General features: G+C 41.4%; 1 protein-coding gene across 5 annotated transcripts in view; it reads left to right on the top strand.

Moving 5' to 3' along the window:
• The window catches only part of STXBP6 (syntaxin binding protein 6), a 239,630-nt gene that overhangs the window by 11,887 nt on the left and 200,519 nt on the right, over positions 1-27,224 (top strand). Inside the window, exon 1 of one of the 5 annotated variants that reach the window (XM_019655683.1) lies at positions 10,887-10,906. The exons of 2 other annotated variants lie outside the window; for them this stretch is intronic. The gene's annotated coding sequence lies outside the window, so the exon portion shown is untranslated. Of the gene's footprint in view, positions 1-10,886; positions 10,907-19,142; positions 19,163-27,186; positions 27,208-27,224 lie in introns of those variants that run through there. 2 more of the 5 variants (XM_019655684.1, XM_019655682.1) reach the window with 2 other exon arrangements.

Raw genomic sequence — 27,224 nt, 5'->3', positions numbered from 1 at the left:
TCGCCGGCTGTTGGACTCATGGCGGCTCGGCTCACGGCAGCTCTCGCCGGCTGCCAGCCACTCACAGTAGCTCACAGCAGCCCACTGCAGCCTACACTGTCGCTGGCCACTCACGGCAGCCCAACTCCAGGTCGAGCTGTTGTTCACCATCTTAGCTATAGAGGGCAGCATCACTGGCCCATGTGGGATCTGAACTGGTGGCCCTGCTGCTCAGAGTGCATGCTCCCAAGCTAACTCTTAACCAACTGAGCCACTTGACCAGCCCCAACGCACTCCTACTTTTGTATTCTTTTATGTCTGACGTTTTTCTCTCAATATTATAATTCATCCACATTGTACATGCAGCAGTAGCTGGATTGTATTCCATTGTATAAACATACCAAAAGTACTGGTTAGGGACATTTGAATTGTTTTCAGTTTTTGGCTATCACGAATAATGCTGCTGTGAACATTCATGCACATATATGTCTTTTGGTTCACATAGGTATGCATTTCTGGTATGTGTGTGTGTGTGTATGTGGGTCCTGTGATGTGAATATATTCAGTTTTAGGAGATACGGCCAGCTTTCCAATATGGCCATTCTAATTTATATCCCCATCTGGTGTGAATGAGCGTGCCATTACTCTACATTTTTCCAATATTTACTAGAAGTCCTTTAAATTTTGGCTATTCTGATGCTTGTATAGAGGTCTTTCATTATGGTTTTAATTTGTAACTCTCTTATCACCATTTGAACTTTAGCATCTCTGTGTGTGCATATTGGCATTTGACCAACCCTCTTTTGTGAAGTGCCTAGCAAGTCTCTTGCCTGTTTTTCAGCTGTGTTGTTTGTTTTACTTTTGAAAGCAAAGCGAGAGTTCCATAGAAATATCTATGAAAAGTCCCTGAAATCTATAGCAAAGGGGCTCACCTGTCAAACATCCGATTGTATTCTCAAACCATAATTTCTGGGAACCCCTCCTGCAGGAGGCACATAGGACGAGGTGAGATGAGAAAACGCAGAGGTGTAAAACACTTAGCGGGTAACTTACTGCAAAGCTGGGGAGCCCCACGGGATGTGGTCCAAGGCAATTGTAAAGTTGTGAGGTCACCTGAAAGCTTGGAAGCACTTAACCTACAAATGAGCTTGCCTTTTATGGCAGTCATTCTAGAAGATTGTAGACCAACTCCAAAAGTATTACTGAAACATTTTTGAAATTGCTCTGAGTATATTGTTTTGGATATTTTTAGTTGATTTCATAATGTGCTTTGAGCATGTATTTGATTTGGGGGAAAAAGCAAAAGACCTCTCAGAACTCAGTCCAGTGGATAAGGAGGGTGCTTCAAGGGTGATTTAAAACCAGAACAGTATTGATAAGGCTTGTCTATAAAAGAACAGGACTTCCTTTCTCTATAGAAGAGTGAAGACATTAGCAGGGAGGAAAAAGGCACTACCCTAAGTGACTTCTTTTCCGCATCCCTTTTGATCTTTATATTAACCGATAAGGTCCTTCCAGTTGTGAGCATTCCACTTTATAGATGAAAAGCGAGAGAATGAGAAAGAGAAAGAGAGCATGATTTAGGAGTGAAACCTAGCTCTGTCTTACCCAAGGGCCACTGGTGCCTTTTCCAGTCTCCCACCCTGCCTCCCCTCTGACAAGTGTTCAAGGAATTACAAACCTGTTGCAACCAGAAAAACATGTGCAGATGGTGAAGGTCAGTTTTCCACCCTGCACTGTGATAGACCCCCAGGAACCGGGTGGGCCCCTGCCCAACGGGGCTCTGAGAGAGGAGAACTTGGAGTCAGGCTTCAGGGCACTCATTCTTACCAAACATGATTTCCAGGGTCCTACTATTTGGGAGCAACTTAAGGCCTTTCAGCGTCCTACCAAAACTCACGGTCTTATCCACATGCCTTACTCTGCTCAGTTTTCCTCCTGGCTGGCAAGTAGGCACCCAGGAAGTACTTTAAGGTGTGTTGGTGAATATTGTCACTATTGGAAACTATATTCTGTGTGGTAAAGGGTCTCTTTCCAGTCGGGTGCTTGTATATAAAATCTGACCAGGAACGGCAGAATATTGCTGAGTTCTTTAATATTCATTGATTCCTGATCTTAAAAGAAAAATCACCCATTAGTTTTCTCTGAAACAGAGTGGGTTAATGGCTTTGGTGTCTAGTAAAGACCTTCAGAAGTTATTCCTGAAAAGAATGTCCTGGGTAGATTGCTTTCAGACAGACCCTGGCATATCCAGCTGCCCCTGAGATGTGACGGCCTGGGAGAGACCTGAAAATACACTTGATTGCACAGGCTTGTTCTCACCCTGCCTGGCTCGTGGACCCCAACAAGCTGGCCCTCTTCCAGTAAGATTGGGAATGTCATCTTAAAGCTGAATACATAGAAAGCAGAAGCTACAGCCTATTTTTCTGGCTCAAAGCCATAGCAAAGAAACCTCTGGACTTCTCTTGAGACAGCTCCGTAGAATGGTTGCTTCATTTGCTCATTGGTTTATTCTTAACACCTTACATTCTGCACAGCCTTGGGTATCAGGGCACAGCCTGCATTGTGGGTAACCAGATAACCAAATCATTTCCTATACAGATTAGAATTTTATTTCATTCATAGTCACAGTTTTCCCTGGATAAAATGAGGTGCTTGAGATAAAATGTGAAGACATTTTAATGAAAACCTCCCCTGGTAAGATATTCATTTTCTCACCACATTTAATTCCTGCAGAGGATTCTAGAGCAAGTGTGAAGAGCTGCGCGTTACTAAGGAGCAGTTAGTTGTCCCCAGTGACTGTGAATACCTGGCGTGACCGCCTTACCTGTTTTCTTAGCAGATCATTGTATCCTATACATGTGTGTGGTTTGTGCACTTCAGATTTGGACTCGGCTGGTGGACATCTGAATTTGTTAGTCACCCTCTGCCAAAAGAAAGAAACTTATAAATACTGCTTTGTATTTTGAATTTTACAGTACACTGAATAAATACAAGATACACGTTGCGAAAGGAGTAAAGGACCGCCCACATCCTTATTTTTTGAGTGGGTGTGACTGGCACTAGTTCCTGGATGTGTAACTAGGATGTAGGTCATGGTATCGCTGTTGTCTCTGGCAGAGCTACAGTAAACACTGCCTCCTTGCAGGTTGCTGTGCTATCTTACAGGTACACGTGTCTATAGTTCTTTTTTTTTCCTGAGAAGTTTCCCGTGGAGCTCGCTTCATTGAATACCTAAGGCTTCCTTAATATGATATTAATTATACTAGTAGCTAATTGGTTGCACACATATGTGGTGTGCCAGTGTTAACGCCATTTTTTGTGGATTCTTTCAACTCGGTTAATTAGGTGCTGTCATTCACCTTGTTTGACAGAAACCAAGGTGCAGAGCCATTGTCTCTTGGTCCCAGGGTCCACAGCCCATCATGGTGACTCTGGGGCAGACTCTTGACTGCCATACTGTTCTGTACTGAGTCAGTGAATCATGGGAGGGGCTGAGCACCTGGGGTCGCTCCTATGTCATTGGATATCGGAAAAGGGAAGATCAGACATTTTTTTTTTAAGATTTTTATTGGGGAATTGGGGGGATGGGAACAGTGCTGGGGAATTGGGGGAAGGGGAACAGACAAGTTGCTGTCCTTTTACTCTTCAATCTAGTTGTGGAGGATGTTGCTTCACTGGCCCAAGTTGGCACCATCATTGCGCTCTTCCTGGGTTAGGCAGATCAGTCGCGGGCTTCTGGACGGCTGCTCACTGCAGCTGCTGCCGCTCACGCTGGCTGCTGGCTACACACGGTAACCCATGGCAACCCACTGCCACAGGGGCTGCAGCCTACGCCTTTGCCGGCGACTCATGGCAGCCCAGCTCCAGGTTGAGCTGTTGTTCAGCATCTTAGCTGCAGAGGGCAGTGTCACTGGCCCTCACATGCGGGATCTGAACCGGGGCCCTCTGGCATCCCAAGCCAACTCTTAACCATCGCGCCACTTGGCCGGCCCCAGACATTTCTTAATAGGAAGCATGTCACTGTGGGCAGCTCTTGCATTTTAAATGTACTCAGTTTAGGTAAGTGATGGGGAAATTCATTGTAGCAAATCTTCAGAAGAAATGGATTTTTGAAGGAAGAGAGAGACGTCTAATGACATTTAAAGGAGAGGATAAGATAGTCAGCTTCATGTAAGGGTGCTGACCTACATCCTGGAAAGGCTTCCACAGAGAAGCTGTGGTAAGTATGGGGGGTATTTAGGAGCAGTTTTGCCTGGAACAACTGTTTCAGTAGGTTTGTGTGTATTAGCAGCCTCTCCTTGTCCTGCCTTTATTGAAGGGCCAAGCTCCTTCTGTGTGGAACCCTACTTTCTTCCTTGTTGATTTCATGTCTGGGCTTGGGAGAGGAGAAAAGACAGATAAAGATATTATAGCTCCCCTCCACTTCTTCACATGGAAGTCGTGTTCACAATGCTATGCGGGGGTGAAGAGACATGGAGAAATTCCCAGGAAAGACCCCTTGTAAAAGGCGAACGGTCTAGTTTAAAATCCTGCAGTGCCCTTTATCTGCATCTTTGTCAGGGCATCTTAACCAGTTTGCTTTGTATTGATCTTATCCCTGGTTGTTTTTTTTTTTGTTGTTGTTTTTTTGTGATAACAGATCAATTTTAATTCTAGCACCTTAAGCTATAAAAGGGTATGCTTTATAAACCTCATGGGACTGTTTTACACAGTCAATAAAGTGACAACTGTGCAATACCACTCAGTATCTCAAAATCAGGAACAAACTTTTGAATTGTTTAAACACAATCCACAGAATTCAAAACAAAAGCAGAAGTTAACCACAATTATACTAATTGTCAATGAAAAGTTTTACACGTACTACTTGATAGAACAGTCAATATCTATTAGGGGGTGTTGAAAGTGATTTCAGATACTTGTCCTGTTCTACTCTATTGGGAAGGTTTCTTGAGTAGCTGTGTGACTGGCCAAAGGTGCGTACAACCAGGACCAGTAAAGTTCTAGCACAGTTTCTGTACTTTTCACTTCTTTTGTCAGTTAAAAGTGAACAGTGAAACTTAAATACTGATCTTTACATATACACAATGTATGCTGTGAAAGCACAGTTGCTTACAAACATATAAAAATACTTGTTAATTAGTTTGATAAGAAAATAATGTATAAAAGTATACAGCAAAAACATTAATCATCTCTGACCCTGGAAAGGTCAATTCCATATTTTATATTACAAACAAAAACAGTTTTAGTTTTTTTGAATCCCTTATCCAGAAATACTTAAAAAGGAAGATAGACAGAAATTATTTATTTTTAGTCCAACATGATTGTGAAAAGAGTTAAATTAGAAAACTATGAACATTGAAACACCTAAGTCCAGAATGAGTCCAAATATTTGGCCACATAAGATATTGTCATTTTTAAGAGTAGGAGTAATAATAAAGGGTTTTAAAATAGTTTTTAATCAATAAATACAATAGGTATTTTGGTGGTTTGGCCACTGGAAAACAAAGGCGTAGCATCAGTAAAGTTCTGAGATGTCTCACTTTTGAGGATTCAATTCAGTATATTTACAGTTAACTGAAGGTGACATCAAAATTTTTAGAGACAAAAATTCACTTTAACAAAAAACTCCCTATGTTTCTATTTAGAGTAACAGTAGGCAATATGATTCCAGGAGTTGAAAGTTATTTCGTAACCTATGACTTCAGGTTGGCAAAGAGCTTAGGTTCCAAAACTAATCGATCCCTATTAAAATGTAAGCCCTTGTCCCTGTACTTTCATTCAGCAAAAGTGCCTACCTACTGTGTGTAACCAACTACCATGGTGAGCAAAACCAGACAAGGTTTCTGCTTTCATAGAATTTCTTTTAAAAGCTGTACACAAAAATAATTGCACAAAATGTTAAATGACAACTGTTCTAAGTGCCTATGGGAGGAGGCACATATTTGAGGGGGCTTAGCCTAGTAGAGGAAATCGGGTGATGGAAGTAGTGATGAACAGCAATCCAAAGGATGAGTAGAGGGAGGGATGGCATTACAGTTGAAGAGGGAGGGATGGCATTACAGAGCTGACAGAATGTGCAAAGTCCCTGTGGTGAAGGGGGCGTGGAATGAATGAGGGACAGAAGAAGGCCCCTGTGGCTGTGAATGGAGAAAAAGGGGTACAAGATAGCCTTTTCCCAAGAATCATGAGGTCTTCTGAGCATGGGTCTGAAGTGATCAAATTGACAAGTGAAGAGAATGGATGAATGGCTTATAGGGGTCCATAGGAGATGTGGGTGGACCAGTTTAGAAATTTTTGCAGTAGCTCAGGAAGAAATGATGTAAAGATGGAGAGAACTGGGTGGATGTTTAGAAAAATAGGGAAGTGATATGACTGGTTATGGTGATAGGTTGGCAGTACAGGGTGAGAAAGACAGAGGCATCAGGGACTACCTCTTGGTTTCTAGCTTGCACAATTGTATGATGGCGATGCCATTCCATAGATATTATGTCTCCCCTACTAGACTGTACAGTGTTTGTAGCAGTGTTTGAATATAAATTCAAATCTTCATAGTGTAACATATACAAAGGGTGCCAAAAAAATATGTACACATTTTAAGAAAGTAAAAAACTGTATTAAAATTGTAATACTCAATATATACTGATAACAAAAGGTGAATACAAGTCATGTTTGACTTCTGCAATTACAAGAGGTGTCAGAGTGGTTACCATCAGCGTCCAGACACTTCTGATTACGGTGAGCTACTGTTTGAGCATCATTGACCAAAGTGTCCACTTGTATTGCTGCACATGCTGTTTCAATTTCTTCCCAAAGTACCACCATTGTAGCTGGTTTTCTATGGCACACCACATCCTTTAAGGTCCCCCATAGGTAGAAGTCAAGGGGTGTTACGTCAGGAGAACGTTCTCAAATTTCAAATACCACTTCAAAATAGTGCTTCCACCATTTTCTTTGACTGTCTTGCCTGTTGCATGGTGACACTAGCATTCATTTGATTAATGCCATCTTTTGAGTGAACATTCTACTACACATTGCTACCATAATTCAATTCAATTTTGAAAAGCAATACATAGATAACATCTCTTAAAATGTGTATACATTGTTTTTGGCACCCCTGGTACAATAGGTATTCAGTTAGCTTCTGTTTATTGTATTATTTGAGTAGAAGGGATTTCTTTAAAATGATGGCATGTGTGCTTGGTGGGAAGCAGCCATCCATGTACCATTTAGTGAGGTTGGGGCAAGAGAAAAGTTCTATAGCTGGAGTACAACCCCAAAGGCATTTAGCCATGTGGACAGATATGCCTTCAATTTTCAGGAAACATTTCTAATAATTTTAAACCTTTTAGCACTTAGAAATCTGTATTTTTCATTCATGCTAGACTCAACCCTTTTGATCTTCGCTGTCTCCAATGTCAGATGAGCCTAATAACACCAGGCTTCTGGGTGGCTGTATTCACAATATTTGGTAATTTTGTGAAATATGGCTAAGTTTTACACTAATGGAAGGAATCTATGTGTGCTTCCTTTTCTCTCTGTATTCCTCCCCACCACTAGTGGGTGCTGTTGCTCAGAGGGCACTAGCTACGTGATGACAGTTGACTCTTGGTAGATGAAGTATCTCTCTTGGGTCGCTAGGTAAGTATCTCTGTTGTGTGCATAGGTAAATGCCTCTGTTTCTTTTTTCACCCAGTCCTTCTGTAAAAGGATTAGTCAGTGGGTAAGTTTTTGGTTGATGTTACTCTAGTGACTGGTCTAAAGACTGAGGGAGAGATGAGTGAAAGATAGGCTTTTTTATTATTGGTTTGTTTTTTAAGATTATTTTAGATTTCATGTTTTGGGGTGCTCAAGACAAGTCACAATCCCAGGACTGAGAGTGTGCTAAAGACAGATGACTTTGTAATCTCCATCCTCAGTGTAGAAACATGTAAGATGATGCTGGTAATCATCACCAACCTTCTTTAAGACTGGACACTGGATTATTCTAGTGTTTTGGCTGTCGTCGGGAGCAGTGCCCCCACAGTGCTTTCCCCTCACAGAATTGGATGCTTCACTGTATTGGTGAACTTGTTGGTCTGTTTTCCTCTATTGTCATTAGGTTATATATTTCAATCCTCTTTATTTTTTCTCTCTCTATCATTTCAAACATTCTGGGACACTAGTGTATGCCTTTCTGGCTTTACCCCTGTATTTATTCTGGTTTTTTCACTCTCCACTTCCTCTTGGAACTACATAATACCTTCGTTCTTTTCATCCTTTAGTTGGAAAAGGCAGTTACAAGCCCAAGAGCTCTGTCAGTCTTTGTTGTGCCCTGGCATTTAGGTGGATCGTGAAGCTTCTGTAACTGGTGACCTATGATCTCACTATTTCCCTCCAAAAGCTGTCTATTTAAAATCAGTTCTCCTGTTCCTCTGCCCAGCTCAGTGAGCACTTTTTCCCCTGTCCTGTCCTCTGAGCTGCCCCTCAGGATGAAGAGCCCTTGATCAAACAGCATATTGTCCTCAACTCAAGGTCTTAGAATCATGAATAATTGGTAGATATTGGCCTCAGAGAGGACAAGAGACTAGTTTTTAGAATCCACAGGGCATCTGGTAAGAATAAGTGTGCTGAGCGGAGTTGGGAAAGCACATTGGGAAGAGGTGGCCAGGCTCTCCTGGTGAGTTGATGAGCGCTTTGGCTTCCTATGCCCATTTGGTTGCCCCATGTCCTCCCTTTTTCCCTTCCTATAGGTCAGGGTGCTGTGCTGTGTTGGATGCTGTGGTCAGACAGGCATAGAAGATTGGACTTTGGGGACTGGGGTTTATTCATCTGTGCTTCTCTATGGCCAGTTCCATCCCTCTTTCCTAGCTTCATTTCCCCATTGTCATTCAATACTCTTTGAATGGCGTAAAGTACCCTGGTAGCATCATTCATTTTTATTATTTTGCCCTTAAAATGCCCTTCTCCTCTTTGTCCATCTTGTATCTTTGCAATCATTCTTCAGACCCAGTTAATGGTCACGACCTCTCTGAAGACTTCTGTGACCATTGAACTTCCACCCTGAGGCAGAATTGATCTGTTACTCCTTTGCCATGTATAACTATCATGTTCAAGTACGGTTAGTTGCTTGCATGTCTCAAGTGAACACTTGAGTGATTGGACAGTGACTTGTACATTTTGTATCTTCAGCACAGTGCCTAGTAAATGATAGGTGCCCAAAAGGGGATGGGTGGATGGAGAAAATTCAAGGAGTATTTCTGACAAGGAGGGGAGAGAGAGAGAGAGAGAAAGAGGGAAAGAGGGAGAGAGAGAGGGGGAAGGAGAGAGGGAGAGGGAGCATTTTCAGCTGGAACACATGGGAAAGGCTTTAGGTATGGGCCAGAGAGTTTCTGCTACATGCTTACTGAAAGAGATTTATAGTAGTGAATGGAAGCATGAGCTATTAAGAGTGAGTTGTACCATTTTTTTTTTCAAAGTAGAAGCCAAGTAATTGGCAAGAGATAACATCACTGTCATTTGGCTATCCTTAAAAGCTCTGGGGTCTTTATTAAAAGATCTAATTTCTTATGTGTAAAATGGATTGATAACCATATAAGGTAGGTTTTATTATTCATGTGAGGAACAATTGAGGCCTTTAGAGTGCTCAGCTGTCTGCCATATGTAGTGAGGACTCAGTGGGGTAGATGGTAGTTATTGCTGTTATTATTGTCCTCTGTTGTATGATAGAATCAAGAGATGCCTGTCCTAAATGTTATGAGGCAGAATTCTCCTTCTCCCTGAAATAAGAACTTTAAGATTCATAGCTAAACACAAAATGGATGTCCAGGTGTTAGGATTCACTGCAAATGGGATATACATTCTCCTTCTTCTTAGTTATGTACTGTGTTTCCCTGAAAATAAGACTGGGTCTTCTATTAATTTTTGCTCCAACAATCTACATTTATTAATTTATTCATGTACAAAAATCTACTTTATTCAAACAGTCATGTCTGGCTGATGATCTTAACTGGGGCTTATGTTTGGGGTAGGGCTTATATTACAAGCATCCTGAAAAGTCATTCTAAGGCTAATTTTCTGGTTAGGTCTTATTCTCGGAGAAACACGGTAGTCCTTCGTTTTAGAAAAGAAAGCACTTGCCAGTTTCTTAGGGAGAGTTTTACTCCTGCCAAACATTTGGTTCTAAAAGAAATGTTTTACGTGAGGCATTACATGGGAGTCTTTCTGGTTGTTTAAAAGAATATATGTCTATATCTATAGCTAATCTGTATCTATATATCTATACCTATACCTATATCTATATCATCTATATATGTATTTGCTAAAAGAGTTATTCTGCTCCTCCCTGAAATCCTGGAGAGCAGGTGGCATGCATTACTGTTTCTATTTTGATATAGAAACAAGTCAGGTTGGTCTGGGACACCTTGATTTTGGCTTACAAAATGCCATTGTATGAATATATTTCTGCCCCTGTCCCCCAGTTGGAGAGTCATTTAGAAATCAGTGATAGGTGTTCCAAATGATATGTATATATGTAAATATGTATGTATTTGTTTATTTATTTACACAATTATTTGTACAGTCATTTCCTGCTCTGTGTATCGCTGCTTTTGTCATCTGGTCCTTCAGTGCTAGATCCAGAGTTTTTGTTTTTTCTTTTTTTTTCTTCTAAGAGGCTACAACAGTTGCCACTGGAGATAACCATTTGTATGTGCCCCCGAACCCCTTCTTCTTAGAGTATTTTATAGACTGTATACTGCTGTTTAGATGTGTGGCCAGTTTTATTTGTTGCCTAAATATAGGTCAGTCCTACCATAGTGAATTTCTGAGCCAACGAGAAAATGGAATGAAAGAGCTATGTACACAAATCAGGTGGCATGGACCCACTGTCCTTTTTCTCTAATTCCAGAATCCAAAGGCTCGGAAAGCTCTTGTAACCCATTTGGAGGTGAGATTTGACTTCAATGAATGAGAGTCTGTGTGTATTCTTTTTTTTTTTAAACTTTATTGGGGAACAATATGTTTTTGGGGGGAACAATGTGTTTTTTTCCATGACCCATCAGCTCCAAATCCAGTTGTCTCTTTCAATCTAGTTGCAGGGGGTGCAGCCCACCATCTCATGTGGGAGTCGAACCGGCAGCCTTGTTGTTGTTAAGGGCACGTGCTCTAACCAACTGAGCCATCTGGTCTCCCATTGGCAGCTCAGCAGCAGCTCAGCTCAAGTCACCGTTTTTTGTTGTTTTGTTTTTTTTAAATCTAGTGTCGGGGCACAGCCCACCATCCCATTCAGGAGTCGAATTGACAACCTTGTTGTTAAGAGCATGCGCTCTAACCAACTGAGCCATCCTGCCATCTGTTGGCTGCTCAGCTGCGGCTCAGCTCAAGTTGTCTTCAATCTAGTTGCAGAGGATGCTGCTCACTGGCCCATGTGGGAATCCAACCAGCAACACTGTTGTTCAGAGCACGTGCTCTAACCAACTGAGCCAGCTGTCTGCCCCTGTATTTTTTATTTATCTCATTTAGTGTGGTTATTCATAAAGTTTTGCTGCAGAAGTATTACTGTATTTGAGTATGGGGTGCCAACCTACACTCTACTGGGAACATAAGGTATATGTTACCTTTCTAAAATGTCAACATTTCTGAATTCCAAAATGCATCTGGCCTTAGAGCATTTGGATAAGAGATGAGGACCTGTAGTATTTTTATTACGGCCTCTACGCCTTTTTTCAGTTGACAACCTACCCTTGAGATTCTCTCCTTGGCACCATCTTTTTGTGGTATGCAAATGAGGATCTCCCATGCCTGTCACTCAAGCAACATTTACTGAGATGTTGTAGGTTGAACTTCCTACTAGGATGGGGAAGAACAAGGCACTGGCCCTCCTTGCCTTAGAGAAGCTCAGAGCCTCCTAATGACTTGGAAGGTGCTATAATAGTAGTCTGGAGTCTTGGGTGTGGTAGAATAATCACAGCCCGAAAATATACCAAAATTGTAAAGACAAAGATATATGGAAGAGAGTGTGATCAGGGAGCGGTTGTACATTTGCTGTGGTCTTTGAAAAGGAAAGCCAGAGAGATAGGGCTTCAGAAGAGCCAGTTTTTTAATAGCCTCATCTACCAAGCTAAACAGCTGAGAATTTATCCTTTGGCAATAAGGAGTCATTAAACCTGGGAATGAATGATCGAGTTTGCATTTTAGAAAGAGCCCCCGACTTCATCTTAAGCAACCCCCAAAATAGTCTTTGTAGTACTCTGGGCAATGGGACATTTTACTAGTATCCCTAATGATACTTTACATTGTATAGCGCTTTAGGGTTTGCAAAAGATTTTCTCCTGCCTTAATTTCTTTTGCAGTATCCCTGAGATGAGTAAGTAATAAGTAAGAAAACATGTTCGGACAAGTGACTTGCCCGAAGTCACATCTAGCGCCTGGCTACACCACCTCTGATAATTCTACATCCATTGCTGCTTGGACCTGGTTTTAAAACATTCTAGTATATTGCTTAGTTACTAAACATACTTAAAGGTAATCTGCCACCTGCATATTTTTTATGTTTGTACCCATTGATTAGCTTCCAGTATTAAATTTGATGTGCCTTTGTCACAAAGACTCACAGCAGGCACCGCCAAGAATGTGCTAGATGGCTTCTCCTGCAAAGCTAGCCCAGGCCTAGGAAGAAGGAACATTTACAAAAACAGAGGGACCCTCGTTTTTCTCACTGTATATCTTATCATGTGTACTGATTAGGCAGTTTGTATGTTTAAGGCATGGCTCTAGGTGCTGTGGGGAAGACAAAATGTAAAACAATTAGGTTTCAATAAAAAAACTTTGTCATGAATTAAGCCTATTCTGTTATTCGGATCCTACACACCAAACTTATTGGCTTTTGCAACAAAATTTCTTTTTAATGAATCTTGGGTGTTGAAATCAAAAGGCTTCTTGCACAAACTGATTAGAACTAATAGGCTTACACATTTGCTTTGCATTAGTTTATACAGTAATTAGGTGTAACATGGCACTGTTCCAAATGGGTATTAAAGAAACAAACAAACACACAAAATCATTAAACAGGCATACTTTATTGTAAAGGAATGAAAAGTTTTACCTTGACTAGATGCCCAGTAATATCATTTCACAAATGAAAATCGTCTTGTGAATCATACCTAAAATTAATAGCAAACTGTAAGTTTTTGTGGCCAACCTACTCGGTTAGCAGTAAAATTAATGATGTAAACATTTTCTTACACACTTGGCATAGATTGCTATTTATGTTAGCAGTATTTCCTAGGCTGTCTAGAAATTACAGAAAAGTCAAGTTCTAAATTATTCTCAATCTTGGAATCCATGCCAATTTAAAAGCATTTGTTGAATTGACTCAGTTCTGACTTTCCTTCATCAGCTCTGTATCAGAAAAGCTTTGGGGGCCTCAGCAGGAACTGTAGAGATTGTTCAAACCCAAGGGCTAGACTGAGAGGAAAAACAGATTAGGGAATTTATCCTCATGGGGTTCAAGTCTATTCTTCAATTTTTAAATGATAACTTTGGGCAAGTCTCTGAGCCTCTGGTTCCTTATCTGAAAAGTGAGCCTTATGCTAATATTTTTCAAAGGTTCCAAGACATACTTTTTTGCTTATTTTACATTGTAATATGTCTGAAAACAAGATGTGTTTTACAGCGCATTATATGTTATTGTTTAATTTGTGGTGTTTTTTTCCAACATAGTGGTTCATAAAATAATGGTGCATCTTATAATCAGTGATTTCTTAGATTTGGTGAAATATGGTAATATTTTCCTTACCAACCTCCTGGGTTGTTGTCAGGATCAGATCAGATAATATGTTTGCTAGAGCACTACATCTGTGCTAACAAACTAGCAAGCAAAAGCACCTTTGAATGTCCCTTGATAATTTTTCTCCCTTTGGTATTTGTTATGATGAAACTTAGTTTCTATGTGTCTTAAAAATACATTGGGAAGAGAGATGGGAAATGGAAATTGCAAATTTAGATGAATGAAGATAGCAAATGTCTTTCTTGAATATGAAGTAGCAGAAGCATTTTAGTGGAGTCTTACAATTGACTCCCTGAAAGATTTTTTTTTCTTTTCAAACAATACCTCAGTCCTGCTTGTCTTATCTCCCCTTACTCCCCCCGCAACCCGCCCCCCAAAAATGAATTCCCAAGGAAGGCCAGCTTTGGGTGGGAGGGGGTGGAGGGTGAAAAGATAATTTCATTTTGGACAAATTGAATTTGAGATGAGTTTGAAGCATCCAAGTGAAGATGTTGAGTAGGCAGTTGAATTTGTGAGTCAGAGATAAAAATGTGGCATTTTGGGTACAGAGATGGTAAATGAAGGCTTGCTCTTGGAGGGGATCACCTAGGAAACAAACAGAGAAAAGAGGATTGAAGCTGGAGGTTGATGAGCCCCTTCAGCCAGCAAACCTGTTTTATTTGGCCTGTATAGTGTTTTTCAAATATTTGAACAAGTTGCTGTCGCATGTTTTTGGTTTTTTGGCTGCTCAGAATATATTTTCTCTTTTCGATAGCAGCACTCTAATTTCTTTTTTAAAAATTGCCTATTCTTCAATCTCAGACCTTGTGCTTTAGATGAAGCTCCACCCCTGACTCCAAATGAAGTGTCTGACCCAGGGCTGGGATATCCTCTCCCAAATAGCCTAGCCACAAAGGTTGCTTCAAGAATTGTCTAATAATCCAAGTTGGCCCAGTCAGAGGGAATTTTGAGACTGAGCAAGCTCTAGGAAGAGAATATTTTTTGTTTTTTTGCTTAAACCTGGCAGGATGTGGTCTGGAGGTCTAGTAACTGCCGTACTGCCATTGGGCCGAGCTTATCTGAGAACTGGCAAAACAGAAAAGTGGAATCCAGGTAGACACTGGTCCTGATCACACTGATTACACCAGTGGCAGCTGTACCTCCAGGCTTTTCAATGAAAAGAGCCAATACATTCTCCTTTTGGTGTAACCAGGATTTCTTTTATTTGTATCAGAATGAAATCTTAATTGATATAGTTGCCAAGATTTAAAAATCATGAGTTTTCAGGGCTGGCCGAATGGCTCAGTTGGTTAAGAGCTTGCTCAAGAGTGCGAGCTCTGTGCAACAGGGTCACCGGTTCGATTCCTGGCCTGAGCTGAGCTGCCCCTAAACTGCCAACAGGTGGCAGGATGGCTCAGCTAAAAAAAAAATCGTGAGTTTTCATATATAACTCAGGACCCCTAGCTTGAGCCAAGTAACTGTTGTCTTAGTAAGAATATGTGCTGTCCATTTTATTACAGTCTGTACCTCTCCCTATTGTCATCTTACCCTGATTGCTAGGGTCTATTGCCAGTTATCCTGCTCTTCTGCTTGTTTTAAGTTGCAGAGCTGATAGGGAAATGAAAGTCAACTTGGCTTCACTTAATTGTGTTACCTGCTTGCCCCTATGGGTCGTTGGGCTTTTCCTGCTGATATAGAATGAAAGGGAAAGGGGGTTCTGGTTCCAGCTTTGAGGAGCTCAAACCCTAAAGAACAGGTAGAGGAGGATAAGCCTGCAAAGAGAAGAGAACTGTGGCAGGGGGAAGGAGAACGTTGACTATAGAGGCCAAAGCAAGGAGTATTTCAGGGAGAAAATTTATCAACATTGCCAAATACTGTAGCCAACATTTCCGAAAGATAAAGAATGTAAAAGGAATTCTTATTTTTTGGCAACAAAGAGATCATTGTTGACCTGGGCAGGAGCTGTCCCAGGGAGTGATGGAGCTGGCCAGATTGGAATGGGTTGAGAACTAAATGGGAGATGAAAAAAATGGAGATACCCAAGGAGGACAATTTTTATTTTTCCTGTGAAGGAAGCAAAGAAATCGGGCACTAGCTAGAGACACGTGAGGTTGAGGTGCAGGGTTTAAAGGTAGGACCTGAGGATGGGAAGGGTCTGCTTGAAAGGGAGAAGTTGATTGAGTAAACTGGAGAGGAGGGGGGTAATTGATTGTGTGAGCCTGAGAAGACAGGACAGAGTATCTAAAGCCCAAGTAGAGTGGCTGGCCTTGGATGAGAGGAGGGAACAGGATGCAACAGGAAGGAAGAAATCAAAGAGGTAGAGATGTTAGTCTGATAACAAGAAGTTGCTGTGTGATGGGTTCCATTTCTCTCTTAGGAGACAAGGTCAACTGAGAATGGGAGTGCTGCTGATGGTGTGGATGTCAGAAGGGGTGGTAGTTTCTCTCCAGAATGAGCCTGGAGAGAAATGTGGTAGGGTCGCCCCTCTTTGCAGAGTACTCATCTGCAGTTGGTGCTCATGAAGGTAGGATGACACTGTCTGCCTCCATGTGACTTTCTCCAGTGCCCAGGTTCTCCGTTGCAGGCACAGACAGAGCTACGGTAGGCATCATCTAAAGCTGGGGTTTGGCAGAAAGAGACGGACAAAAGGGTGAGCAAGTTAAGTGTGGCATTTGGCAAGGTTGTTATGAAAAGTGTGTTATGGGAATGATGGCCTTTAGAAAGAAAACTGAGTTTGAAGGGATGTGAAATGAAGCTTCTGATGAGGCCCTAATGGTTGAAGGGGGTTTTGATAAGGAAGTGGAAGCGAAAGATATGGTAGTCAAAGGGTGGGATATTTGGGTGGTGGGTAGCTCAGGTGGAGTGGAGGAAAGGGTCACTAGAATAGAGACCAGAGTGTCGATGGGTTTGGATAGTCAGGTCACCCATGCTGATTGCAGGACTGGGGGAGGAGAGGAAGATTTTTGGTCAGGGTTCAAATGAGGTCATTGGGTTTGGCTGTTCATTAAATACAGGTTATCCATTTCCCCTAAAGCTTCTTACCTTTGGTTTCGATGGAAATTTGACTGGGAGAATATATTTAAATGGTTTGGGGCCCAATTCTCTGTTTTGCAATATGTCCTGAGAGTGAGTTTATGAGGCAAAAATGTGTCTTTCATCATTCTGTGTTACGATAGAAAATGTAAATGATTTAAACCTCTGGAGTTCATAGGCTCTTCAGTTGCTGGAATGATGGGTGCCCCTTTTTGCCTTACATGGTCACGTGGCTTTTGAAGGTGACTGACGGTGCAATCAAAACCTTCAAGAGGAAGCCAGGTTTAACTGACTCCCCTGTGTCTCTCACTGCAATGAGCTTTGAAGGGAGGGGAAGTAGGCAGCCATGTTAGAGACATCTGTTGTCATTTGTAATATGTGTCATGCTTTGGCAGTGACTGAGGCCGAGCAAGCCCACCAGTCTGTAGCTTATAAGCAGCCATCTGAGAGCTCAAAAAAACACTTCTCTGAATGGTAAGGCACTGGACCCAGTGTCCCTTATGCTTCAGAGGGGGAAGGGAAAGCGTTTCAAGGGCTCACCAAAAAAAAGAAATAAGCATTTGGGTTTTATAATAAAATGTTAAATCCCATAATCTCAAAACATCCAAAGGCTGTGATAAAAATCCTCACCAAGTAATCAGGATGCAGAAATCTGTAATCTAAAAAGAAAAAAAAAAAAAGAGAGGAAAAGAAAATTTCAAGCGTGCAACTTTTCATATACAGCATCTATTCATTACTGAGTCTGAGAAGATGATGTAAACGACAAAGCACGGGGCAAGAGTGCCCCTGTTTTCAGGCTGAGGACGATGAGGAAGGAACTGGAGAGGTCCCTCGGCTCTCAAGAGATCTGCCGCAGAATGAGGTGTTCTACAGCCCAGAGCAGCTAGCTCTGCTGCCAACCAGCCACTCGCTCAGCTCCCGGTAGCTCTGTCTCCTTATTCTTCCCTGCCCCAAGGAACCTGTTTATCATCAGCCCTACTTGAGCCTTTCCTTTGCCCCGTCTCAAGGTCTCTTCCCCTTTCTCCATATCTCACCCATTTTTTCCCTGTTCAGCAGGGCCCAAGCCAAGTCCAAATCTAACATGTTGCTACATTTTTTTTCTATCTCTGGCTTCTTGTGTTGTTTGTGTAATTTGGTAAGTTAGCTCTTTGATAGATTTATAGATTGTTAAGGTTGTGAGAAGCCTTGGATTTATTTTTTTCCCCTCAAACTATTCCCAAGGCAAGATCACTTTATCCAACTCAAGACTTACAGCCTACAAGTTCCTAGACCCTGGCCTATTCTGGAGTCTGACAAACCTTTAAGGATTGTTTCATTTCTCTCTTATAAAGAGCATGAATAGTTGCTGTTAAGCATGGCCTCTCCTTGACATCTGCTGTTTTATACTGTTTTACCCAAGCAATAGTTTTGGCCCTTCCTCGATCATTTTTTTTTCTTGCTCTCAAAATAACTAAACCACCTGCTTTGCTCTTAGCATTTCTTTTTGAAAGCCTGAGTTTATTGTAGATATGAGTCTTCTTGTGGCTTATAAGTTTATCCTGTCCTCTTGTGTTACATCTTCAATTGGTGTTACAAAGCTCGTAAAATGGCAGATGAGGTGTAAGTTCACCAAGCGTTGCTTCTTAGGCTCAACAGAGTGGGAGAGGGCTGAGTTAATTTGTAGCCAAGGAGCCCTAGCCCCCTTAAAATCCTTTATGTTTATTTATTTGTTTGTTTTTTTTACTGGGGAACAGCGTGTTTTTCCAGGACCCATCAGCTCCAAGTCAAGTAGTTGTTTCAATCTAGTTGTGGAGGGCGCATCTTAGTGGCCCATGTGGGGATCGAACTGGCAACTTTAGTGTTATGAGCACTGCGCTCTAACCAACTGAGCTAACCAGCCGCCCCTTTAGAAAGTCTCAGTTGAGTTTGCAAACTGCCAAGAACAGTTCCTGGCATGTACTAGGCCATTAATGGTAGCTATTTTTATTATGCCTAGGAGACAAATTGGAAAGACCCCACATTGAAGAAGTTTGTAAATTAAGAATTATCTCCTCCATAAACTAAACCTGGGGATTTTCATCGTGGTAGTTCTCTATACTTAGGTCAGCCAAAACATAAATGGGGACCTTAGAGTCATATAGCGTTACAGCTGGCAGGAAACACAGCTCAGCACTGAAAATGTTACATAGAAGAAAGCTGAGGCCTGGAGAAGTTTGGCAACCATCCCCAGGCCATACTGTTTGTATTGGCAGATTGGGACCAAGATGTCATTCTCTGGACTCTGGACCCAGGATTTTACCAGGTGTGTGATTCTGAAAAGTCACTCTTGAGGGAGGAGTATGGAAAGACAGGAGGACAGGAATAGTGTCTGGAGGGTGCCCTAACCTTGGGTGTTAACGTCAAAGAAGAACAGAAAATATAAAGGTTTGGCCCCCTGTTACTTTATGACATTCCTCCTCTCTGATGGTTGGCTTCTACATCTGGTCTTTTTAATTAAATTCTGGGTCAGTACTTTGGAAAACCAAGAGAGTTTAGGGTCCTAGGGATAATTAGAGCCTCCTGTAATATTAACTGTCACTGCTTGGAGAATGTACCTGGCAAAGTGAAGAGCCTGAGCTCAGACAGACCTCTGCACCCTGTGGGAACTGTGGGGTTCTCGTGCGTTGCTACCTGGGCCTGGGGGCAGTGCGCAGGAATTAGCTGTGTAAGGAATGCATTGCAGGCAAGTGAGAAGAAGCACTCCAGCATGACGATGATAGAACAGAAAAAGAATACATGCGAAGATCAGGTTAAGAATGTATTTTCTGAAATTACTGAGATGGGGGCAGGATATAATTGTGTTGTATGCTGTAGAGAAGTCCTGTGTTTCCTTGCTTGTAGACAAGATCTATTCGGGATCCCCTAACCAGGAGCACTGGGACGGAGGGAAAATTCAGGGATGGATGTGTGAGCAGACAGAACAAGTACTTAATCTGAGCTTGGAGATGGCGAGCTGAGGTGCATACCAGGCAGCTTAGCTTCACAGTTGGAGACCTCAACCATCTTGCTGTCTGTCTGCTCTGTGGAGCTGCCCACCTTGATCCAAGCCCTGGAGAAGCAACCAGGTCCTCTAAGTCCTCCTGCTCTCTGGTGTGCCCAGGGATTCCTTAGAGCCTAGTAAGTCATTACGATGCTTTATGACCCAAGACCACCCTTCGTCAAATGACCTTTGACCATGATTTTTAGGTTCCCATGGAGTCCCTGTTCTTTGAGAACCTTTGCATCCTTTCCTTACACTGTCAACCTTTAATCTTGGTGACTGAATATCAACTGGTTTTTTCCCTGCCCTTTGAAAATTTTTAGTTAAATTTGGCTCAACCCCAAACCTTCTGGTGATTCCACATGTCTCTCACGTCTCCCTCGGCCACCGAGCTCCTGAGCTCTAAAGAGCTGCCTCTGTGTCACTCACATACATTCTGAATGAAAGACTTCTCTCCACACCACTTTCCACGGGGAAATCTCATCCCATCAAATAGACTTTAGTGAAGACTTGAAGAGTTGTGGTTTGACCTCTGTGATCTTTCAACCAGCTCTACTGATCTCTCCCTACTTCATTTCTCACTTGAATATCAAAGTTCTCCCCATGCTGGAGCAGCTGTGGAACAGGGCTCTCCCCTTATACCTTAACAACTGGCACCCATAAATACTATTTATTTTCCAAGAATTCTGGTGAATAAAAGATTTGTCTCATTACATGCACTTGGGTGCAAATAAATCAGTTCATTTCTGCTCTGGGAAAATAGAAAAGTCAAGGTTTAAAATAGATGACAGTATTCACTAATAAGGCTGAAAAATTAGAAGCTTGTAAAGTCTTTGCTTCTTGGGTGAAAAGAGGAAAAGCGGGTGAGAGTAGGAAAAAGGTATATTAGGTTATGATACACATGAGTAGGTAGCATTTATAGAGCATGTGTGTGTTAGGCTCTGTCCTAAGCATTTTCTACTTCCCATCTCAGTTATTACAACAACCTTCTGACACGCCCACTCTGCCAGAGAGGTTGTTCAACTTGCCTAACGTCACACAGGGAATAAATGGAAGATGAGTGATTTTAACCTTGGCAACCTGGTCCAAAGCTCACACTCTTTAGCTGCAAGGTTACAGTGCCATATATTGAGTCATTTTGACTCTTTCCCTCACTTTGAGTGCAGCCTCCCACAATATATATAAAGCACAGAAGTGGCAGTTTCAGCTTTTTTCCTTCTTGTTGTTTGTTTGTTTAATAGCAGGGTTAAGAAAAGGCAGCATACAGTCTAAACCAAGTTTAATTAGACCCGTGTGGAAAACATAACAATTATCCAAGCCAAATGGCAACATTTTTTTTCAGTTTCATTGTTAATAGTCACTGGTGCACATATTCTTTCATTTATTTTCTTTTTCTTTTTTTTTTAAGGTTTTTATTGGGGAATTGGGGGATGGGAACAGCGGTGGGGAATTGGGGGAAGGGGAACAGACAAGTTGCTGTCGTTTTGTTCTTCGGTCTAGTTGTGGAGGATGTTGCTTCACTGGCCCAAGTTGGCACCATTATTGCGCTCTTCCCAGGTGAGGCAGATCAGTCGCCGGCTTCTGGACGGCCGCTCACTGTGGCTGTTGGCCACTCACGCTGGCTGCTGGCTACATACAGTAGCCCATGGCAACCCACTGCCACAGGGGCTGCAGCCTACACCGTCACCAGCGACTCACGGCAGCCCAGCTCCAGATTGAGCTGTTGTTCAGCATCTTAGCTGTGGAGGGCAGTGTCACCGGCCCTCATATGTGGGATCCAAACTGGGGCCCTCTGGTGTCCCAAGCCAGTTCTTAACCATCGCGCCACTCGGCCGGCCCCTCATTTATTTTCTAAGTCAAATAATTGAAGCTGGCATAGGATTCTAAGTTGTTGCCTAGTTCCTTGAGTATCTTTAGCTGAAAGGAACATTTTTCTCTGAAATTAAAAAAAATCTACTTTTGTTTGTGGGACACAAATTCCTTTAGAGAATATGGTGTCACCAGGTGTGGCATCTTGGCATTAAACTAAACTTTACTTTCCTTCCTTGGGCTGATGGGAGGGAGTGGGAGATGGGGGTGGTGGGGCTAGAGGTGGTGGTGGACTGAGTATCTGAATAGATACATCCAGATCTGTCCAGTATCTGGACAGAGCCCCTTCATTAGGTCCCAGACACCCCTATTTGTCCCCAGCTTCCTGAAACTGAGGTTTTAGAAGAACCTTAGATCTCCATGAGCTAGGTTAGGGGTCGGCAAACTGCGGCTCCCAAGCCACATGTGGCTCTTTGGGTACGTACATGTGGCTCTGAAGTAAAATTGAAACTGAAAATAAAACTATCATAGTTTCATTTATAAAATTTTTAAAGGATATTATTCACATAATGATGATTTCATATGTTTTATGGCTCTCGAATAATTTTTAAATTGTTGTGAGGGACAGGATTGGCTCTTCCGTCTCAAAAGTTTGCCGACCCCTGAGCTAGGTTATCCAAATGTGATTTTATAAAATAGCAATTCTTCATTTGTATAGGAAAAGATAATGAAGGGTATTCTCTCCTTCCCAAATATAAAAAGAGTGTTCTTATATTGCTTTCAAAATTCAATTTAAAAATTCCTCAATGATAGTTTTCAATATTTTCTTTCTTGTTATAATATTCTTCCTCTATCCAAGCCACAGAAAGGATCACAGAAATATAACACATAAAATATTATTATATAAAAATAGCTATCTCTACAGCTTTGATAGTATAAATGATTTAAAATAAAAGTTGATTAGGTTTTCCCCCCATATCTACAACAATATAGCAAGTAAAGAAAGTTTGGAAAATTCACAGAAATAAGTAGAGTAATGCAAACTCCCATAGCTCCCATACCCAGGAGAAGTTCATTTGCATGTGTTTTCTTTGTGATGAGTTTTGTACACCTTTTTCTGTGTTGAGTTTTTGTTTATGTTTCTCGGTTGTGATCCTACTGCCAGTAGGATTTTGTCTGCTGCTCTGTTGGAAAGATGTCTCAGGTTCAGAGACCGCTGGCTCAGGGCTGCTTCGCTGATCCTGCCCCGTCACAGGTCAGCTTTGCAGATCTGCAGCTTGAGTCAAGGACCGGGAGCGGAATGCTACTGAGTGCTGGGTCCCGGAGCGTGCAGGTCCTGCCTTCGGGCATCTCACAGAATCCCGGGAGAAGACAAGGAGACATCTGCATGGCTGCTTCCATTTTTGTTTTGTATGGAAGGAAACCCCATGTGCCTTTCTCTCAGCTGCAACCATGATCAATTTAAGGCCAATCTTGCTTCATGGAGACGCCAACCTCCTCTTCCCACCCTGGGTTATTTAGAAGCAAATCCCTGACATGCTATTATTTCGTTAGTATTTCTGGACATGTCTCTGAAAGAGAAGGACTCTTTCTTTTCTTTTAATACTGTACTATCATTGTCATACTTGAAGACCTTTCCTAATATCAAATATGGAATATCTGATCGGTGTTCAAATTCACGTTTTTCTCATTTTTCTTTTCAGTGGTTGACATGCCTCTTGAGCTTCTTTTCAACAATAGGTTCATCCTGCACTATATTTTCTTTGCAATTTATTTTTTACCACACTAGACTGTTGGTTCTGCCAAGTTTCCCATAGGCTGGATTTTGCTGATTGCCGGCCATGGGATTAAATGTTAAATTTCCTCTGGCCACTATATTTCTTGTGACCGGGTAGTTACATCTAGAGGCTAGATCAAATTCTGCTTTCATTTTTCTGTCAAGAATACTTTCTGTGTGTTGTGTACTCCCACCAGGAGGCACTTAAATTAACACCAGTTTCCTGTGTGTATGTGTGTGATATGTTCATAGTCAATGGTAATTGTTGTTGCCTAAATCCATCAATTCATTAGGGGTTCAAATCTTATTTCAATCATTTTTTCATTTGTTGCCTAGAGCACTTCTATGAAAAGAAACTAAGCTATTTGAGTATACTGAGGTACATGTTTATGTAGGAAAGGCAGGAAAAACACTTCTTTCTCTTTCTTTATCAATTTTCAAAGTAATTAGTTGACTCCAGTAGCCATCTAATCAGTAATATTCTCCAAAAGTAACCATTGAGAGAGACAGACAGAGAGAAAGACAGACAGACAGAGATGGAGGCAGGGAGGGAAAGGTGTGTTATTGATTAAGAATTCATGAAATTAAAAATATTAGTGTTTCAATCCATTGCATTTATTCTTTTTTTTTAAGATTTTATTGGAGAATGGGGGGTGGGGGACGGGGAACAGTGTTGGGGAATTGGGGAAGGGGACCAGCCAAGTTGTTGTTCTTCAGTCTTAGTTGTGGAGGACACCAGTTGTCATCTGGCTTCCAGTCGGCAGCTCGTGGCCTCTAAGCTCAAGGTGCTGTGTTCAATCTTAGCTGTGGGTAGGCGTAGCCACCATCCCATGCGGGAGTTGAACCAGCAGCCTTGTTATTAAGAGTGCATGCCCTATCCATTGGGCCACCCGAGCAGCAGCTATATCAGTCTTATAGTGGGTGGGTGTAGCCCACCATCGAACAGGCAATCTTGTTGTTACACCAGCTGAGCCATCCTGCCACCTGTTGGCAGCTCAGCGACAGCTCAGCTTAGGTGCGGGGACACTGGCCCATGTGGGAATCGAACTGGCGGCCCTGTTGCTCAGAGCTCGCACTCTTCAGCCAACTCTTAACCAACTGAGCCACTCAGCCGGCCCTATTGCATTTATTCTTTCTGATACTAAATTTGTGCTCCCTTTGACCAGTGAGAGTTCCTCAGTGTTGGCTCCTGAATCCTTTTGATATGATTCCTGTGGTCTTTGACAACTTTCCTGCTTTCTGATGTAGGATATTCTAGGCTAGTGGTTCTCAAAATGTGATCTGAGGATGTCTGGGGATTCCTGAGGCCCTAATAAGGGGCCTGAAGCAAAATTAATTTTCATAATAGTACTAAGGCATTATTTACCTCTTTTACTCCCATTTTCTCACATTGTGTATAGTGGAATTTTCTATATACCACATGTTGGCTATTGGAATGTGTGCATGTATATTCTTGTGTTTTCTAGAATTTCCTAAGATAAGCTAATAGGAGTCTTCAATAATTTCTAACAATATAAAGGGAACCTAAGACCAAAAAACTCAAGAACTGCTGTTCTGTGTTCATGTTTTACATTTCTTGCCATATACATGGAATCACTGGTGACCTTATAAATTAGCTCTCTTAGTTTTCAGCTTTTTTATGTGTGAGAGATCTGCTTCAGGTCTCATAGCTAGTACGTAGCAAAACCAGAATTTGAGCTAGATGTTTGTGCAGTAGTTTTTTTCCGCCCATAAAACAGTGTCACTGCTGTCCAAAAATGTATGATTAATTAAAGCTTAGGAGCTGTAAAGACCGCTTTCTATGCTAGACATGTACATTTTAGGGGCGACCAAGTAAAATCAGCCGTTCTTTTTCTGAAATGGAATGGCCCTCAAAAGGGAAAAACAGATGTAGAGGCAGAATGAGTGGTTGCTGTAGCTACATGATATCATGAAAAACAAGTCACTGAGCATGCTATTTCTCTGATCACAGTAGAAAAATTCAAGATGCAGTGGTAACTCTTGACTTTTGACAATTTCAGCCATCCAGAGAAAAGCCTGCTTGGCCCATGGAATTCAGTAATGGCTCATGCATTTCCCACTAATTTCTGAACCCAAGATCCAATTGATTGCTTAATTACATAGCTAAAAATACTACATTCCCCCACCCCATCTTGTAGTTAGTTGAAGCAAATCCTGCAAGGAAGCATCCTGCAGTTTTCAAAGCTGAATAATGGTGCCTTAGCCTGGGTTTCTCAGTTTTCTATCACTGAATACTATGCAAATATCGAAAAGATGAATACTTAAGCCCACTAGATTTTGCAGTTCTGGGTGCTTGGGGGGAATCTTTATTTTGTTTCATTCTGTTGTGCTGAACTCGGTAACTCATCCTTTGTTCACCATTCCTAATACCATATTTTGCTGTGTATAATAAGGGAAAAATAAGGATGCGCGTTATACATGGGTAGTACTAATTCCGTATCTATATAAATATTTTTAATTCTTTATTTATGCTTATGAGTTAAAAGTGTAACTCGGGAAATCATATGCAAAATAATACCCTGGAATGCGATCATTGGTTTTGTTGAACTTATGACAAACTTGCAACAATGAAGAGTGTTTGGCCTTCTATGATGTGTAAATATTGTAAATTTGTTACCAATATGTAAAATTTCTTGTACCTTGTATCTGTTCTTGTGTTGTAATTATTTGTTACATAAAATTTCTTGTCCCATAATATGTTAAAAAATAAATGTTAAAATGCCTTTACAATACAAAAAACAAGTACCTAAATGTAAACAAATAAAATTTTGAATTAAAAAATTAAAACAAAAGATTTTTTTTTTCCCTGAAAGTTTGGGCCAAAAACATGGGAGCAAATTATACATGGCAAAATACAGGAACTGTTGCTTCTCTTGAGTAATGAACAACATTAACTCTTATTTCCCAGGCACATGGAAGAGTTTCCATCATAAGAAAAAGAAGTGTGCTTCCAGAACAGCCAGCAGTGGCTTTCAGAAGTTAGTGTGTGTATGGGAGAGGAGCAGCCTGATGTAATGTAATGTCCTTGAGTATTTACCAACATAAGAAGCACCTGACAGCTTCTGGTGCCATCTGGAAAAGCGTCATCACATAGGAAGCTTGGATCAGAGCCCACATCACCGTTCAGCTGTTTCATAATTACTTTGTGGTTCAGGTGGGGAGTGAGGCAAAGAATATATCAAGGGTTTCATGGCTCTGAGTAAAATATAGATTTCTTTTTTGGAAAGCAGATATTAAATACTAAATAAGTTTTTGTATACATGAGCAAATTCGTTTTTCATTGGAGCCTTGTTTATTTTTCTCAACAGTAAATCCATCATGGTGAAATGATTTAAATACGTATCTGCTTTAGATGACCTGTTGCATTTAGATTTGTGTATTTGGAAAGTCAGAAGCCTGGGCTTGTCTAGCAAGTCATCTCATTGACTTTGCTGAAGATAGTTTTAGAATATATGGAAGTCAGAGTATGAAGTAAAAGGGTAGTCTTTCATGGGGATGGCTACTACCACTGGTCATGCCAAATTTTTATTTTCTTTCATATTTGTCACTTTGACCAAATTGCGAAAAAAGTATTTTAAGTTTCTTGTTAAATTCACTGAACATACCCAACTCCACATGAAAAGCATGTGGTATATGATGACGTGAGCCTTGAATTTATGGCTGGGGAATGCCAGGAATTTGGGGTTCTTGTGTCACTGAGGAAAATGGCCCCACCTTTTGTGCTTTGGTTTCCTGTTTAGAAAGTTCTGCTCCTTCATAAGGACCTTGAAGTACTAGGAGGAAAGGTGCTTTGTGTGTGGAGTTTTCCATCAAGTGCCGTCGTAATAAAAGGCTGGGTTAAAGGTAGGTAGGACTACTTT

This window comes from Hipposideros armiger, unplaced genomic scaffold (genome assembly GCF_001890085.2).
Source record: "Hipposideros armiger isolate ML-2016 unplaced genomic scaffold, ASM189008v1 scaffold_243, whole genome shotgun sequence".
Classification (NCBI taxonomy): domain Eukaryota; kingdom Metazoa; phylum Chordata; class Mammalia; order Chiroptera; family Hipposideridae; genus Hipposideros; species Hipposideros armiger.
This window is presented reverse-complemented; position numbering and strand designations above follow the sequence as displayed.